We start from the raw sequence: 20,250 nt of genomic DNA, 5'->3' as shown, positions 1-20,250 counted from the left end.
AAAATCGGCAGCACTTCGAAGAGAACAACCGCCAGGATCGCCACTTGCCCGCCGTAAACGAACACGAGATGGCAGTACAGTCGCTAATGCAATTGAAATGGGAATTATGACGTGACTCCTTATGTAACAACTAGATGGCAGCATAGTAAACCTGACAAAAGTTGTTACCGTCAAAACCTATAAGGCCGAGCTATCTGGGTATATATGATCTAGGGTTAAATGCAGCTGTCTAAAAACGGATTCAATATCCATCTCTTACTGCAGTAATTATATTTTAAGTTTCTTCCGGGAAATACTGAAAAACCTGTTCTTTATTATTATGTGAACTTAATAGCATGTCTACAAAAATGAACTCAGTGTTTATTTTGTCGTAGCTAAATTGTCCATTAGTTCTTTTATACACTGGAAAGAATTAAATGTCTTTTTGTCAAGTGATATCGACTAGAAATCAAGTTTCTTTATAAATTCAACGTTTTCATCTCTGGCTGTTATTATGTTAACATCTTGGCCTTGCAAACTACCATTCAAAGTGTTTAAGTGTTAGGAAATTATATCCAGAAAGAAATCCAGTCAAAGAAGCCAAATATGGAATACAGAATTGGAAAATAGGTTTGCATATTCCGATTTCTCGTCTTGCAGGTACCGGTACATTAAAAGTTGCGTAGTATGTACTGGTTTTTAAATAAATTTATTATCTTTTTCGATTGTACAGGGATTTGTATTTTTCGAATGGGGTTAACTATGGGTACAGTAGTGGGGGGGGTTAACAAACAGATAATTCGCCCAAAAGTGGGTCGCGGCTTAAAAACGTTTGGGAACCGCTGCTCTAGAGAACACAGAAAGTGAAAGGAACTGATCAGAAACTGCCAACTTGTTGGGGCCGTCCTCGGTCTTTTTAATCGGTTATTTAACACCGCTGTGTCAACTGCGAGATTATCTGTCGTCTATAGAATTGGTGATAGCGAGATGGTATTTGGCGAGATGAGTCCAAGAATATGTTATGTGATTACCTGACATTCTACTTACGGTTGGGGAAAACGTTAGAAGTAGTCCAACTAGGTAATTGGATCAGGCTGGATTCGAACCCACGCTCGAACACAACCTCGGATCAATAAGAAAATGCGCTATCGCCTGAACTACTCCGGTGGTTTCGGTTGGTGTTGTAGTGGAAGTAACGAAACCAGCGAGGACAAATGAGCCATTTATCAAACCTTTACAAACATTTATTATTATTATTATTATTATTATTATTATTATTATTATTATTATTATTATTATATGGGGCAGAAACATGGACATTACGACAAAGTGAAGAAAAGCGAATAGAAGCGTTTGAAATGTGGATATGGAGAAGAATGGAACGTGTAAAATGGACAAACAGAATAAGAAATGAAGCTGTGTTGGAAAGAGTGGGTGAAGAAAGAATGATGCTGAAACTGATCAGGAAGAGGAAAAGGAATTGGTTGTATCACTGGCTGAGAAGAAACTGTCTACTGAAGGATGCACTGGAAGGAATGGTGAACGGGAGAAGAGTTCGGGGTAGAAGAACATATATCAGATGATAGACGACATTATAGTAATATGCGTTACAAGAGCGGTATGTTGAAGTTTTCATGTTCGAGGAAAAGTTTGAAAAAGCGAAACGTATTTGAGTTTTTTTAATTTCCGAGAATTGAAAGAAAACATACCGCTCGTGTATCGTACATTATTTTGTGCGAAGATCGTTTATTACATACCTGAAAGAGGAATTTCTAATTAGTTGCAATGAAATCTCCATCTTGGTTTCTGTTCAATGACGGCAAATTTGCAAAACAAAAATATCTATCTTCAACATTGTTGCTTTAAAATGTTTTCTGTGTTTACTATACTCCAGCAGGCCGTGATATACGTCTGTCTTTTTTTTCCCCCAGTCCATAAATGCGAACTTAAAACAAACGGTAAGGTAATGTAATGATTTATTTTTCATTTTAATATTTTAAAAATATTATTTATATAACATATTGCAGTAATAACATCGGCATCTGGAATCTTGTTGATTTTTTCACGGCTTCCTTAATGTTACTTGCATCACGGATGCAGTAACTTTAGTGGAGTTGTAGAGTTTACTTAATTTTTGCAAATATTTAAAAATAATAATTAACAGTGCAATTCAGGTGAAATTGCAGTGGTAAGTTTCCAATTTATAATTATTACTATATTGAACGTCTCTAAAAATAATATGCTAGAAACCTAAAGCAGTAAAATCAATATGTCACTTAAGCGTTAAGAAGAGGGAAATTGTTATGTGGTTGGTTGGGAATACTGAATGTGGAATTTTAGACTTACCGCAGATTGGTTTTGTGCGGAAACCAAGCAAATACGCACGATCTCGCACAAAGAAATATGGATCATATGAAGAAACAAAGGGGAAGGCAGAAAATAGAAAAGACTGGAGAAAGCTGGGTTTACAGTGATAGACCTGCCCTTGGGCAGAACACTAAATGAAATATATTATTATTATTATTATTATTATTATTATTATTATTATTATTATTATTATTATTATTATTATTAACGCAGATGTCGCTATTGTTGAGAAGCATAGACCACTTAGTTTTGTCAGAGACTGTCCAGAATGCCTCATGGGCGGTGGGTCAACATTACACTCGTAATGGATGATGATGATGATAATGATGATGATATTGTTGAGTTGTCACATGGGAACCAAAGTACCCGAAGAAAACCCTTGTGTTGCCTGGACCACGGGCTTGGCCATCCCAAGTTATAGGCTAAATTTTTAGGAGTCTACGTAAATATTATCTTTTGGTCCTACAGAATGCATCTGTTATGGTAACAATTAATAATACAGCAATATGACTACAATTAATGTAATACTATACATTGAATGCTAACATTAATTTATGTGTTACATTAATATTAATTGTTACCATAACAGACGTATTCTGTAGGACAAAAAAAATAATAATCTTTACGTAGATTCTTCGTGCAACAGTGCGTATTACTGTACAGATTACTGTGCATATTACTGTGGAATCCCGGCCACAAAGTCACTCAACTCAGTGCGCTCCTAGTATTATGGCAGTTGACTTAATATAAAATGTCAGCATACATGCCCAACTTGGAGTGAGGCCACAAAGGGAAAAACACTGGAGGAGAGGGGTTCGATCCGGTGTTGTGGATTGAACTTCGGCGTAGCTCAATGGTGAAAGCGCTTGGTACGTAGAACCAAGGACCCGGGTTCGATCCCCGGCGCCGGAGCGAATTTTTCTCCTCTGATATTAAATTTTGAGGATTGAGATTTGAAGCCGGCCCCCTAACTTATAAGCCCAGCACATTGCTACTGAGTCACTGTGGTGGTTTACTAGAATCCCTACTATTGTTAATTTTATTATTTCCACTTGAATCTGTGTGTGAATATGATTCTTTTATGCCGAGAAAACACACGGCAACTGTTTTCGATAATGAAAGGAAATCAAGTAGTAATTTTGTTGTAAGCAGCCCGTTGCTTCCGAGTGCAAACCATGTAATCGTTCTGTGTAGTGAAGCGAAAAATGTTCTGGAGAGGGATACAGATTGGGGAATACCGTAGTTTAAAACAGAAGGAATCTAATAATGATCACACAACTTGCACGAAAAAGCTCCATTGCACGAAGAACTCATTTTTGGAAGGGAATTTATATAGTCCGTGCTTACAGAAAAATAGCTTTTTATTATTCTGAATAGATTTCATTTAGATAATTTTTTGGGGGAATGTTAAATTTTAAAGCCCTATACCGGATGATTCAAAATGTTACCTCAGTACATTAGAAGATAAAAAGATTGGACATTAATAATGCGACTTTTTATTTTACTTTAACCACCACACACCCGACAACAATGTGACTTTTATTCTTAATAATTCACCCCACAACAATGGGTATTCCACTCAACATAGCAACACAGTAGTCGTTATTGCATTCCACACGACGACAATGTCAATACACGACGTGTATTATTGAGAAGAATAACAATGTACTCCTAATTTCAATTAATGTTCACAATGCACTATGTGCAGAAGAAAACTGTCAGTTCACAGTTCGCTCGCCTTGGCTAGTTCTTCCAGCTCACTGTTCAAGTTCACTGCACATCGAACTCAGGTCTTCCGAACTACGTCGCACTCGCCTGGTGGACACTCTCACAGTTACCGACTCAAGTTCACTGCACGTCGAACCCCGGTCTTCCGGTTACGGTCACGACACGTCGAACTCGAGTCTCCCCAGTTGCAGTCGACCTCGGGTCTTCCGGCTACCGTTCTCTGCACGTCGAACTCAAGCCTTCCAGATGCTCTCGAAGGCTGGCTTCCTTGCTCGCTCGAAGATTCGCTTGTAGAGTTGAAGACTCAAGACTGAAGACTGTCTGCCACTAGCACTTTTATTTATTACACCAAACTCCTGGAATCTTCGATTCGCGTGGCTTACAGAATCTTCGAGAGGAAGATCCGCTCCTCGATACTTCCTTACTTCCGCCCAATCATAGTAGCTTCCCCCCCTTGCTCCGTACCGCGGCTAGCGTCAGGGATTCGTGTTTCCGTTTCCCCGCGCCTTCCTTCTCGCTAGATGCGCGCGCAACTCCCTGACGCAACGAGAAAATTCCAAATGGCGCCACAATAAGAAGAAATGCAGATACACATTGCTCCTATTAGGTACCGTTTCCAAGCTATTATTTTTTTTATTATTTAGAAAGTTTATAACTTATAATCAGTCCACCGCTGTGGATTAAGAGTTAGCATGTCTGACCGTGAAACGAGCGGGCCCGCATTCAAATTATAGTTCGGACAAGTTACCTGTTTGGGCTTTTCCGAAATTGCCTTCACTGTATGTAATGGGAACTGCATCGTCAGCATAAATTGTATTGATTTGTTACTAATCTTTTAACCCGTTCTGTGTTTCACATCTTTGATAATTTTGTTCATAGCCACAGTAAAAGCAGTGGATTTAATGAATCTTTGTATTGCTAATTAGTCACACAATCAATGAAACTTAGAAATCTCCTAACCCTTGTTTATTTACTTTGATTTATAGCATTTTGACTCATTTCTTTTGATTGTAACTCAAAACATAATAAAAAATTATCATCAAAATGTTTATTTATTTCTTATTGCGTTTAGATCGTATATATAAGAATGTGCAAGGGTCAGTAAGAATAAATGGACAACAGAGTGGAAATTTTAGAATGGAAAAAGGAATGAAACAAGGAGACAGTCTAAGCCCATTATTATTTATAACATTCATGGATCATGTGATTATTATGATATACACATTACCTTCGCGACCGCCAGCAATGTGTATATCATGATAATCGTTCTTCTTCTTTTCGACACGTGAGAGCAGGTGTCCCTCAGGGGTCTGTACTAGGTCCTTTGCTTTTCACTCTATATATTAATGACATTTCTTCAGTTCTGGAGCACTGCCGATATAATTTGTATGCGGACGACCTTCAAGTATATATACACTCTCGGCCTGGTACTCTTAATGAACGTTTGTCGAGCCTCAATGACGATCTTTTGTCAATTAATAATTGGGCAAGAGAATTTGGGCTAAATATCAATCCAGATAAAACCCAAGCCATTCTCTTGGGGCAGCAAAGGCTTTTATCCTCTATTACTATGAACACCCTTCAGCTTGTCTCTCTCAACAACAAAATAATTCCTTTCAGTGCTACTGTAAAAAACCTCGGCATCTATTTCGACTCTAATATGAACTGGAATACGCAAATCAGATATATATGTAGAAAAGTTTTCTCTATCATGCATTCTTTGAAACGCCTGAAAAATTTCCTTCCTACTAAACTAAAACAAATTCTAGTACAGACCCTTGTAATGCCTCACTTTGACTATTGTGATGTTTTATATAGTGATCTAAGTGCTGAACTTTCTCAAAAACTTCAACGTGTACATAATGTCTGCGTCCGATTTATTTTCAATATCCGCCGACATGATCATATATCGGAATATTTTCTACGACTCTCTTGGCTCCGCTTGCAAGATCGACGATTAGTACATTCTCTTTGCCTGCTATATCGAATTATACATGATTCCACACCCAACTACCTTTGATTCATATGTATTAATTCTTTTTTTTTTTCTTTTAACTTAATACTTGTATACTAGAATGTATTTTTCTGTTTGTGATTATGTATTCAGTCTCTTTTTTTATTACATATATATATTTTTATTATTGTTATTTCAAAGTTAATACTGATTGTGTATATGTATTCAATCTCTCTTTTTTACTTAATTATGTTTATTATTATTTTTAAGTTCATATTTATATACCGGTATGTATTTTTTCTGTATGTGATTTGATCCTGGTTGAGTGGAAGAGAAAGCCTGATGGCCTTAACTCTGCCAGGGAAAATAAAAATAAAAATAAAAATAAAACAATGCAGAAGACGAACAAGAAGATATAAAGTTGGAAATTAGGAACTTAGACCTACGTATATGCCTGCAATCACTGATATATGCAGACGATATTGTTTTGATTAATAATAATGTTGAAGACCTTCAGAATGCTGTTATAGAATGGGCAAGTACCTTAGAAGAACGAGGTATGGCTGTGAATATTAGTAAAAGCAAAATAATGAAGATTGCAGGGGAAAAGGTAAATTTCGAAATAAAATGGAAAGATCAAACATTAGAACAAGTAAATAGTCATAAGTATTTAGGAACAATAATAAACGACGATGGCAAACTAGACGAAGAAATAAACAATCGAAATAGAAAAGCAAATCAAGTTTATTATAATCTAAATAATACAATTATTGGAAAGAGAGAAGTAAAGAATAAAACAAAAATGCAGATTTATAAAACAGTATATTTACCTGTACTCCTATATGGTGCTGAGACTTGGGCAATGATGGATAAGCATAAAAGTAGAGTGACGGCATCAGAAATAAAATATCTGAGAAAAGTAGTTGGGGAAAACTAAGAGAGGTAGAGTTAGAAATATAAATATTAGAAATGAACTGCAGCAGGCACCAGTGGTAGAACAAATTGAAAGGAAACAACTGAATTGGTCTGGACATCTGGTTAGAATGGGAGATGAGAGGAAAGTGAAAGAAGTATTCGAATCAAGAGTAGAAGGTAAATGGAGGAGGGGTAGACCAAGAATAGAATGGGAACAATGCGTTAATGATGTGGTGGGGAGAAGAGGGAAGGAAATCCGGGAAATAAGAAGATTGGCATTGGACCGGGAGAGATATAAGAAATGGGTGGAGGACCCGACGCTGCAAGGCATAAGGGATAGAAGAAGAAGAAGAAGAAGAAGAAGAAGTGTTTAGATCATCTTTTCATTCCCAAAAAAAGTTTCCACTTACCCTATGTGGGGAATCCAACGAAATTGGGGTTTCCAGTTGAGAAACAGTGACGTAAATCTTGTATTTGTTGTGGTAACGAAGATATGTCGAAATGTGGTGAAGTTTTGTGTTCTTATTGTTTGAAATCTCTTTTAACATGTTTTATACAAACAGTTACGATCGTACGTTCAGGATTTCGTAATTGACAAACACAAGAAGTAAGTGAACTGTGTCAACTCTTTGTTCCACATGTGTCAACATAACCGTCATCCATGACTGGCCATTTACACTAATAAAATAAAATCATGACCGTGAAAGCGATAGGCCCATTAGACTCTAATATAAGTTCAACAACTGAAGAACAATACGAATTATGAAATGATTAGCTTCAGTGTAATAAAATAACATAAATACTTGGGCGTCCGGATACCTCAGTTGGTATAGCAATTGGTTACGGTTTGAAAGCTTTTGGGTTCAATCCTGGATGGTGACTGGATTTTCTTGCAAAAATTTTTAGAATTACAATTCTTGGCCGTTTATATCTTCATTTTTGTAAGGTTTATGTAGTAATATATACCTATTCACAAAATTATCAAGAGTTATATATTTATTAAAGAAATTAGTGACTTGCGTTTCTCAAAATTATTTAAGATGTGCCTACTTTTCGTTCTTTCAGTCGATAATTAGGTAGGCCGTAATTTTTTGGGAAAATGGTAGCAAAATTGAAAGTGTCTTGATTTTGCAAAAGAAAGCCATTAGAATTCTATGTCAATCAAACTATCTTGAACATTGTTGACCTCTTTTCAAACAATCACAGATATTAACTGTCATACATTTAGGCGAGAGAGGTATAGTATCGGACAGTGCGTTTCTTTCATCTACCACCATATGGTAGTACCTGAATGACATGGTTACGTTTCTCTATGCGACATCACAGAAACGTAACTATGTCAATCAGGTACTATCATCGCGTGGTAGATGAAAGAAGCTCACTGTCCGATACTACCCGACTTTCCCCTATATACCCTATACACGACCTAGTCCTTTACACTCGACAAAATATAGACAATTACTCATTAATAGCCAATATACATGATCATGAAATTAGAAATAGGGAACAAATTAATATCCCATACTGTAGATTACATAAAACTAGTACAGATTTTTCTGTCATGGGGATGAAATTATATAATAAGCTTCCCAGTCAATATTATAAGTTACCAACCAATAGTTTCAAAGCTAGATTTTATAATTGGCTTTTAATTAATCCTTTCTACTCTGTAGATGAGTTTCTTAACATAAATTCATACGAAATTTTTTTTTTAATAAATAAAGTTATTTACATTTAGTTACAAATATTACATTAAGAGTGAAGTGTTTTCATTAATTTTAAAGTTTGAAAATGTTTTGTGTTTTCATTCTGATTAAACTTTACTGTTTTCAATTATATGTGTATTTTCAAATGTATGGTTTTTTTTCCTCCCTTCTGTATTGTGACGAAGCCTATCACTGTATGTTTAATGGCTTAATAAATTCAATTGAATTGAATTCCTGAGTAACTAAACTCCTTAGTGATGTGGTGAGCATGATACAAAACAATCGCTTAAACAATTAGAACTCAAGCGTTACTCCCGGCCCTAATGCTTTGGGGGGGGGGGAGACCTCCACACACGCTACCATTTGACACACACAGAAAGACGCAATCTGCATTTTAATATAGATTTTGAGACTAATATGTACCTAGTGATGAGAAATCCTCGTATATGAAATTGCATCGGAGCTGCATATCTCAAATGGAACTTAGTAATTAAATTTTTTCAGGTTTAATTTAAGACGATATAATTTGCTGATAATATGGCGTTGTTAGCAGTAGAGGAAATGATACTAAAGGATATGCTACTGGAGCTAAATGACAACTGTGAGTAGTATTGGATGAAGGTAAATGCAAATAAGACGAAGACCATGGTCATAGAAAGAAAGCGAAAGAAGGTAAACTTGCTAATTCTAAATGAGGCAGTAGAGCAAGTGAACAGTTTCAAACACTTGGGATGTACTATAAGCAGTAACATGAGCTGCTGCCAGGAAGTGAAAAGGAGGATAGCAATGGTCAAGGAAGCTTTTAACAGAAAAAGAGGCATCTTTTGCGGATCTGTGGAAAAAGAATTAAGGAAGAGACTAGTGAAGTGCTTTGTATGGAGTGTGGCATTGTATGGGGCAGAAACCTGGACATTACGACGAAGTGAAGAGAAGCGAATAGAAGCATTTGAAATGTGTGTATGGAGAAGAATGGAACGTGTGAAGTGGACAGACAGAATAATAAATGAAGCTGTGTTGGAAAGAGTGGATGAAGGAAGAATTATGCTGAAATTGATCAGGAAGAGGAAAAGGAATTGGTTGGGTCACTGGCTGAGAAGAAACTGCCTACAGAAGGATGCACTGGAAGGAATGGTGAACGGGAGAAGAGTTCGAGGCAGAAGAAGAAATCAGATGATAGACGACGTAACTTTGAAATGTGGAGCATGTATAAATTTACACAAAATATATAATACTTAAAAGACGTCTTAAAATACTAATTTGCGAGCATAAACAGTTCATCAGTTGAGTAGAAAGTGTGAATATGGATACATTTTATTAATTTTGTTTAAACCTTTTTCTCTTTTTAAAACTTTTTCTCTTAGCTCTTCAAAGCCTCAAGAACGGTAAACAGTGTGTTGAAGCAGATTTTAAGACATGAACTTTCTATAGCAACTGAGGCTGACGGAGGTTAGATGGAGATCTGATTTGTGTCTTGTATTAAAATGTAATTATAATTATTTTAAAACACGATATCTCTTGTAAATGACAGATCTTCCTTCAGTCTGCTTCACAGCATTTCTGTTTGATATGAAATAATCATTATTATATCTTTAAAACAGTCTCTTTCATTTCCCTTGTCAAGTAGGACATGTAACATGCACATCCATCTTCGCACGACGTTATCAGTCTCCCATGAAATTAAATCGATTGCACAAAAACGCATCCTGTCGTTCAATCATTGTCAACAATATTCGTGATTATTACTACATATAAAAGGCCCCCGGTGTTGGCAGTTGGCTCTTTTTCATGCTGTTTCGTACGGCGTGTATAAATTCGTGCTTTATTCACTTAATATAGTTTCACTTGTATTATGCCGGTATTTCACTGATGTAGTACGTCTATACAAACACAATCTTCCGATAGTTACATCATACCGGTATTAAGGATATGTAGTTTTATTTAGTGGTATTAGAAAATACCGAATAAATACCGGATTTTATCGGTATTTTCAGTAGGGACCCGATCGCTTTGAAAGGTATAAATTTTTAAATTATTGGTATGGATAACCAACCTAACTTGTTAGACCGATTCAGAGTTCATATACCTCCACAAAAATGAAAATTTATGTAGGGTCAGGACCTATGGAATAAAGCAGGCAAATAATAAAGGGTGTTAGCCAAGATGTTCTCTCTCATCGACCTTTCTTTTTTGGTTATAAAGTGACTAACTGATGCGTAACTCGAAAACGAATTTAAATACAGAGTATTAGTCAACAGTAAAGTACCCGATAGAAATGAAATAATATAATGAAAGATGAGTGGAACGGAGAAAAATTCTCTCCGACACCGGGATTTGAACCCGGGTTTTCAGCTCTACGTGCTTATGCTCTATCCACTAAGCCACACCGGATTCCCATCCCGATGTCGGATCGAATCCTCTCAGTTTAAGTTCCACCTCTTGGGTTTCCTCTAGTGGCCTGCCCTCATGCACTGCGTCATAGATGTGTGACAGTGGGACCATGTCCACACTTGTGCAGAGGTGCACTAATTATGAGTGACTAAGTGGCCGGGATCCGACGGAATAAGCGCCGTCTTAAATCACTAACGGCCATATTCATAGACATTCTTAGCGCGGGCTTCCGGTGGATGATCAGCGAACTAACGTTTTTCTTCTTCATAAACCAGTGTTAGCGATATATGATATGAATCCTGTACAAGTAATCAGTCGATAGCCGGGGCTAGTTTAGTACGCTCGTAGCGCGGGCTAGCGAAATGTCTATGCATAGCAACCTAAGTGATTATTCGCATATGACATTTCTGTGCAGATATTATGCGTCATCATATGATGAAAGATGAGTGGAACGGAGAAAAATTCTCTCCGGTACCGGGATTTGAACCCGGGTTTTCAGCTTTACGTGCTGATGCTCTATCCACTAAGCCACACCGGATTCCCGGTGCCGGAGAGAATTTTTCTGCGTTCCACTCATCTTTCATCATATGATGACGCAGAATATCTGCACGGAAATATCATATGTTCTTCGGTACATCATAATAATATACGATGGAAATATTATTAAACGCAGATGACCAGGTGGTTCTAGCGAACAGGGAAGAAATTTATACTGAGTTATGATTACTTTAGGAACTCACCACAGTGGTCTGATTGCTAGAGTGAATAATCCTGTGGACCCGGGTTCGATCCCCGGTGTACCCCCGATTTATAACTTGTGTTGTGCAAGCCCGTGGTCCACATAACTCAAGAGTTCTCTCCGGGAGCTCTGGTTTCCCTGTGGCATCTCAACAAATCTCCATCATCACCTTATCTTCGGTCTGTAGGTCAATATTCGTTTTGGAAATCTTATTGTTATTCTTTGTATGTGTTGAAAGCATTTCTGTCTATATTTTTATTACGGGTAATTCACTTATTCCTATTATTCTTAGTTATTCTCTTATGTATTTGTTTAGTTTATGGCCCAGCAGTCTGTAACCCGCTACTAACCTCAAGAATCGCATCTCCATCGCCTCTAGTCTCCTGTCCTTTTCTTAATGTCCAACATTCTGAACCAGTTCGAAGCGACTAGTTACATAAGTTATATTTTAGTCACTCTAAGTAGTCTACTTAAATGTTCAAATGTGTAAATGATTTCTGGACAGTTGAATTGATTATTCTGTGATAATTGTTTCCATTGAACTAACTACTTTTATAAAAGTCAGACATTAGTTGTAACATTGCTTGTTAAAATATAAAAAAATAATTTTTTAATGTGCTTCTGTCTCATTACTGTCATATTCCAATCTCGTATCTTAAGGGGTTTGGTACAGCTTACAGCAGTAAAATTTTGGAAATATTCAACACTTTTTTCCCTCCATTATTGTATCTTGTACAGTAATCAAAATTGGTATGTGTAAAACACTGTCCTTCTGTTATATGAAAAGACTATTTTTACGATTTAAATATATATATATTTTTTTCAAAATTCAAAATTTGCAGTTCACTGTGCAGTGATGAAGCGTTTCCCTTGTAACTCATAAACTTGTTAAATTTTTCATGTTCTCTCTCTTTTATTTTATTGCTGAAACTCATGTTTACAATATTATGCTCTTTCAATTACATTCCTTAATAAATAATATTTTTTTTATTTTGTGTTAGAAGAAAATACTGATATTTGACCATGTTGTAAAATAAATTTATTTTTTTATCAGACAATCTATCAAAGATAAAGAAGTGATCTTGTATCATATTGTAGATATGACATGCATTAAGAAACTTCATCACTGTAGAGTGAAATGAATTTTGAAGAAAAAAATGTAAATAATTTTTTATATCGTAAAAATGTTTTATTCATATAGCAGAAAGACAGTGTTTTACACATACTAATTTTCATTATTGTACAATATACAGTAATGGAGGAAAAAATGTTGAATATTTCCAAAATTTTACTGCTGTAAGCTGTACCTAATCCCTTAAGCAAAAATTGGTGGTGCATTCTGTGTGTATTTGTACAATAATACCTTAGTTGAGACACATAATCTTAAAATTTTGTAAGACAATAGTATTGTCAGTTTCATGTATCAAAAGGCTACTGGAACACATGCAGCGTATGAAACTAGAAGGATTAAGGTGATGAAATCTATTCCCCGGAGAACATTAACTAGTTATACTGCTCGTCAGTTACGAAGACGGCTCGATTCGGAAATTTCTGCGCATGCACAATCACATTATCTCACGAAATCTATTTATGATCTATTGCTAAGAGCTCAGTTAAGAACATCGGTCATCATTTGCGTGTAAAAACATAGTCTGGTATTTTTGTGTTTCGTCTGTGAATATTGTCATGTTTTTTCATCATTTTCCCACAAAGTAATTAATTTTATTATATAAATAAAAAAAAATAGGAACAACGTACAACGTAACTGATGGGATTTTTTAGCCTCCAGAACGACTAAAGATGATTCGACATCACGTGACAGTATATGCGCAGAACTGTTATAACCAGGGAACGGATTTATATGGACTAAAAATATATGAAATATGTAAATATATATGTAGTTATTTTTACCAAAATATGGAATTAAATATGGATTTTTACCAAAATATGGAATTAAATATGGACTTAAAATTATAAAAAAATGACTATGTACGTTAAATATTGGTACATTTTAATCAAACTAAACAAAAAATATAATGGACGTACCTTATCTTCCAATGTAGTTTCAACAAAACACAATTTTTATTGTCTGTTACCATAACAATAGGTTACAAACATTTCTTTCAAGTGCTGAAAAGTGAATCTTCTTCTATTGTCTCTGAGGATAGATTTATACTGACTAAAAGAGCGTTCGACGTCACAAGAAGTAACTGGTACATAATTCAATTTCACAATGTCTGCTGGGGATAAGTCCAAGTTAATCTTCACTGTTGATTCACCACTCATCACAGCAACAACCTTTTGTAGTTCTTCATATCCAGGGTTTTTTGAAAGTACAGTGTCCACCTTAGCTCTTACTGCATCTGCAACTTTACCTCTACCACGATTCAGTTGTTCCACAGTACTATTTATAATTTCAAAACTTTCAGATAGTGAAAGGTGCCTATTTTGGAGACTTTTGAGCGTTTTTATGATGCATGAAAATGTATGCTGAATGTGAGCTAAGTCATTCTTCACACTTATGTCACAGGTAACTGTTTTCGCAGTATCAATTGAGACTGCATCTTCAGAGTCCAATGCAAGGAGAACATTGTTAATAGAGTCTATATGTTCGGCATAATATTCAACTGCTTCTAGCCATGTACCCCATCTAGTTAAAATTGGCTTTGGTGGCAATGGAATTTCAGGGTACATTTCTTTCAACACGTTAACTCTACTGGGAGCTTTGAGAAATACTTTTTTCACTGATGAAATCAACAAATCTACTTTAGGGAAATTGTCTCTGACCACTTCTGCCACACGATGAAATGCATGCGCCACACAAGTAAAATGAGTCAATTTAGGATATACAACAGATAATGCTTGTCCAGCTTTGACCATATAAGGGGCAGCATCGCTAATAAAGAATAACACATTATCGTACATAATACCCTTTGGCCACAGGATACCCATAGCTTCGTTGAACAGTTTAACTATAGTTTTGTTATTGCACTTTTCTAGAACATCGCAATGTAAAAGAATTCGTTCAGAATATTGTTCACTTAACAAACCGATAACTACATTACCAACAAGTCTACCTTCTTTGTCGGGAGTCTCATCAATGGAAACCCAAATTGAACTATCTTTAATTTCATCTCTTATCTTCTGTATTGTCTCATCGTAGATGGATGGAGCATACGTCTTCCTAAGTGTTGACTCATCCGGGATTGTATGTTGAGTATATTTTTCAAGGAATTCCCTGAAGACCTTATTCTTTAGTTTGTAGAGAGGAATATCAGCAGAGATGAGAGAACGGCACAGGTCGATGTTAAACTCAGATCTTACATTCGATGTTGTTGGTTGTGTTAAAAACAATTGTCTCTGCTTGGAATTTAGTTGTTTGTTGGCCTGATGTTTACTAGTTGTAATGTGTTGTTGCACCAGGAACTTTTGTGTAGATGATACTGCACACTGACACAAATTACAAAATAATATTTTATTGTCAGTTGATAAACCATCTTCTTTAAATTCTGAAATGTAACTTGTTAGTTTTGATTTTAAATTGACTGAATGACGTACTTTTGGCATATTTACCGTCTTTATAGTATGATTTACAAAACTGAACCTATGTGTACTCTGACTGGCATTTAACTGTTGAGCTGCACAACTGAAGTCTGTTAAAAATTTTAAATTAAATTAATACAGTTTTGTAACTTACTTTCCCATTGTTGATAGGACTGCTAATTTTCAAATAACTCTGATGTTAAAGGGATTACTGAACATGTGTTTAAATCTCTATTGTTGAAATGTATTTTTAAAAGTTAATGGAATTTTGTTTTGTTTTATTGTTAAACCTAATATAATATGGACTGTTTTATATGAAATATGGAAAATATATGGAAATTAACGAAAATATGTACTAAACTCTAAAATATGGAAAAATATGGAAAATAAAAGTAGGATTTTTCAACCCTACACATTGTGAAACATAAAGATAATGCAAAATATAAATTATATTAGCTTTATAAGTAAATATGTATTTACATATAAATCCTTTCCCTGGTTATAACTTATAAGCTAGATCGCCTTCGTATCTGAGGATTGCTATACAGTAGTGGATTGTTTATTGCTGTGTCAGCTAAAAGAAATCAAACATTAGGAAATGACCTAAATATAACAAGCGTCGCGGAAATAATTGAAACATTTACAACAGCTTGGAAGCAGCATTTATAAAGGATGTTTGCAGCTCGTATGCTAAATAAACTTCTTAAGTATTTATAAAGAGGAAGCAGGCATGTAGGACGCTAACGGAAGCGCTGAGATGACTAGTAAATAATTGAAGATAGACACTAATCCATATGGCGTTTGATGGAACTGTATTGAGACCATTGTACATAATATGGAATATTAGATCTTAAAATCAAATATCAGATTACAGCAATCAAATATGATTGATATGAAAATTTAGACTATGTCACATCAAAATGGGGACAAAATAAGTTCTCAGCGATTATATGAAAGATAAATAAGTTGTGTTTGTAAATAGTCTTTCTCTCTTTCCGCTCTGTAAACTGATCTGTGACAATTTAATTTAAATTAGTGGCAGAAACATTAGTTTTTTTCGATCTCTTTTCAAATACATAAAGTCGGCATTATTTCATTGTATTCCGAGCAAATATTGTCACTATTTTTAAAGTAGAGACCATCATTCTGCTTCTCTAACAGTCGCTTGAACAGTCACTATGATCTGCAAGATTGGGATAATTATTTTTATAAATGCAGTTTAGCAGGGTTAATGTGCCTGATGGATTTGCACAATCTGTTTGGTTCTACATTCAGTTCATAGAGTAATTAATGAAAATTCAATTTAAATACTTCAACAACTGTTTTTAATTTATCTTCAGGCAAGCCAATGCCGACACAAAACTCCAGTGACTTGTAAGTAGGAAAGGGGAGTACTCGAGTTAAGGGGACCTCCAAGACAACAGCCTTATTTCCACTTGAGACTGCAGTGGCATTTACTAATTCGTCTCATCCCGCTAGACACTCGAACTGGTCATTCTCGATACTTGCCCTACAAGTCTCACCATATGCTAGTAATACAGTGGAAGCTCTTAAGTTCGACATCCTATAGTTCGACTATTTACGTAGGAGAATTAGACACGCCCCTATACGGGCACTAAGAAATGGGTTTTGCCTTTTGAATGGAAATTGGTTCTGTGTCTTGTAGTGATAATTTTGTAAAAGAAAACAGAATATTTTATTGATTAGGACATCCATATTGATCACTGATTTTAAATTAATGAACTCTTCTTTTTCTATTTGAGAATTGTGGCGTTTGTGAGACGGAACTGTCGAAACCCACTGTGGTACTAGAAGCGCATACACAAGTCTCGGGGCGGGCAGAAAATGCAAGTACAGACGTGGACAAATTATTAGCAAAATTGAACATTTTTATTATATATTTTTACAAAATATGATTCTTCAATTTAGACTACAGTTGACATTTTTGTGTATTTCCAAATTATTAGCAAAATTGAAGATTAGTGTTGCATATTTTTCAAAATATAACTCCTCAATTTGGACTACAATTGATATTTTTGCATATTTACAAATTATTAGCAAAACTGAAGATTTTTATTGTATTTTTTTTACAAAATTCGATTCTTCAATCTGGACTACAGCTGACATTTTGGATATTTCCGAATTATTAGTAAAACTGAAGATTTTTGTTTTATATTTTTACAAAATTTGACTCTTCAATGCAGTTGACATTTTTGCTAATTTACAAATTATTAGCAAAATTGAAGATTTTTATTATATATTTTTACAAAACTTGACTCCTCAATTTAAACTACAGTTGACATTTTTGCATATTTCTCTCTACTGTAATGATGGAAATATCCAAAATTTCAACTGTAGTCTAAATTTAAAAGTCAAATTTTGTAAACAAAATATCATAAAAATCGTCAATTTTGTTAATAATTTGTCCACGTCTGTACAGTACTGTATTCGTTGATGGATAACCAATAAGAATTTGTATTCATTTCACCTGCCACACTCACTACCCTTATTGGACAGAACTTTCAGTTCTGTTCTGTCGAACTTAGGACAGTCCACTGTAGTAATAATAATAATAATAATAATAATAATAATAATAATAATAATAATAATAATCCGTGGCACTGCAGTCTTTAAGGACTCAGACCGACCAGCCGGCTGCTGACCTCACGTCTACATGCCGAAGCAGAGGTAGACGATCATCGAACCAGAATGGAAGTATCGTATGGTTAGCACGATGATCCCCCATAGCCGTTGTAATTGGCTTTCGTAACCGGATTTCGCTACGTATCGAAAGTTCCCCAAGTACATCACAATGCTAGATGGGCATCGGTTCCATATACTACCTAAAATTTCATGAGAAAAATTTTTCCCTCTTGAGGACTGGAACCAGCGCGCATTCGGTAACGCGAGTCCTAGGCAGGATGCCTTAGAATTAGACCACGGCGTGGGACACCATATGCTATTTTTGTTTAGTTAACTGACCGAAGACAGGTCTGAACCTCGCAAATGATACGAAGAAGGTATCACTTATGAGGCAACTAGACCAGGATATAATGGGGTAGGGTGGCCAGTTCCTTTTCCCCTCCATTGCATACATCGCTGACTAGTTACATATTACACACTAATCATACTTCAGACCATTGTTCTTCCTCTGACACATATCGTCAAGTGAGATGTAGCCTACTGCCTGATAATAGATATACATATCAGCCAGAACCTCAGAGGCATATATGTTAGTATACATACATATTTCCCAGAACACTTTAACATTCTGTAATCTAAAGGGCCCCCATACACACAAAAAACTTATCGGCGAGTTATTTTTATTAGAAACTTTCCTCATTAAAGGATTGCCAACGAGGACAAAGTATACTCTAGCAATAAGAGTCGTAAGAGTTCGTTTAAATCAATAATTCTCCGCGGAGATATGCTGTCACTCGAGAAATACTATAGGGACATCATTTTATTTTTACTTCAATTTTTATTGTGCCTGAGTTTTTTTAATGTACTTTACTCCCACCCCTTCTACTAATGAAGTTCAACCGTCCTCCACACAGATCCAAGACCGCATATAAAGTCATAGTAGTCTTACGGTCATAGTAAACAGTACGTTCCAAAAATATGTTCGCGTTTTCCAGTGACGAAAGAGCTTTCAATATTGAATCATTTTCGCACAGGTACTGTCATCCATTTGCCTACTTCGTATCCCGGTTTCCCCCACCAGATTTTATTCGCTAGCTAGTCGCTGGGCTGTCTTAGCTCTTTTCTGAGAACATTAATTTCTGTTAGGAATTGGATGTCTACGTAATATTATACAACTGTTTAAAATAACTTAAATAATAGGGCCTCGTTAAGTAATTAACTGTCATGTGATTTCCTCCTTTTCTACGACCCTACGACATAACCACTTGGACGGACAGTAGATAGTATGTCTGAGTAATTTTATCTTTTCGGATCAGGCAGAAGTGAAGATTGAATTTACAGTACGTAAGGTATTCTTTTATAGAGTAGATACAGAATTATTTCAACATGAGTTACTCGTACGAAGAACGAAACTGGTAGGCCTAATTGGGATTAGGTACAATAGTCTACAGTGCGATAATATGCATATTAGAACTGAAGCCTGTATCGAAATGAACGGCCACAATTATAAAATTCGCGTTTAAATATCCATATTATGATTATTTTTCAATTTAACTTCATTTTCTATATTGTACGCTAATGTGCTGTAGACAGTATAATATACACTGCATAATGAATACGTCAACATGGACAGCTCAGTTCGTGAGTAAAAACACTCATTGTTAATGCTGTACTGTACTTTGATTAAACAAAAGCCTAATGAAAATGATCAAACTCAAAAGCGCGATATTTCCTAGTTTACGTAAATGGATGAACTACTTTTCTTCCCTCCTATACCTAGTAAAGTGATTTGTTTGTATATTACGCCAGTATCATCGAACTCCAGTTGTGGAAGGCGGTAGCAAACGGCGTTGATCCAGAGGTACAGGCAAGTTAATATTAAAAATATTAGTAAAAATAAAACGATGTCCCTGTAGTATTTCTCCATGCTTCTGCAGTCATAGAAATTTGTGAGATTAGTTTCTCGACCACATGCTAGCAGTATCGTTTGTTTTACTTTTTCTTCCACTTAATTGGGGAAAATTCAACTAGCCGCAGAACTCTGTAGACATTCCTTGAGGCCAGAAGTGTCATTTTTCGCCCATATAGTCTACGAGAAGAGTTGCCTGTGAATTTGGGTTTATATAGACTTACCTCCAAATAGTCTTTGCATGTATGCGACCCTTAACAATTAAAAAATAATAGATATTTCGATTGCTGAAAACAGGAATTAATTATAGTTAAAAGCCTACTATGATAATAAAAATTTGCTTCAAAGTTGCACGTTTAAAGCATAAAAACATTTCCAA

General features: G+C 35.5%; 1 protein-coding gene across 4 annotated transcripts in view; it reads left to right on the top strand.

Moving 5' to 3' along the window:
• LOC138696818 (rho GTPase-activating protein conundrum-like) overlaps positions 1 to 20,250 on the top strand; it is a 275,488-nt gene that overhangs the window by 184,330 nt on the left and 70,908 nt on the right. The window lies entirely within an intron of this gene.

Source organism: Periplaneta americana, chromosome 3 (assembly GCF_040183065.1).
Source record: "Periplaneta americana isolate PAMFEO1 chromosome 3, P.americana_PAMFEO1_priV1, whole genome shotgun sequence".
Taxonomy (NCBI): Eukaryota; Metazoa; Arthropoda; class Insecta; order Blattodea; family Blattidae; genus Periplaneta; species Periplaneta americana.
This window is presented reverse-complemented; position numbering and strand designations above follow the sequence as displayed.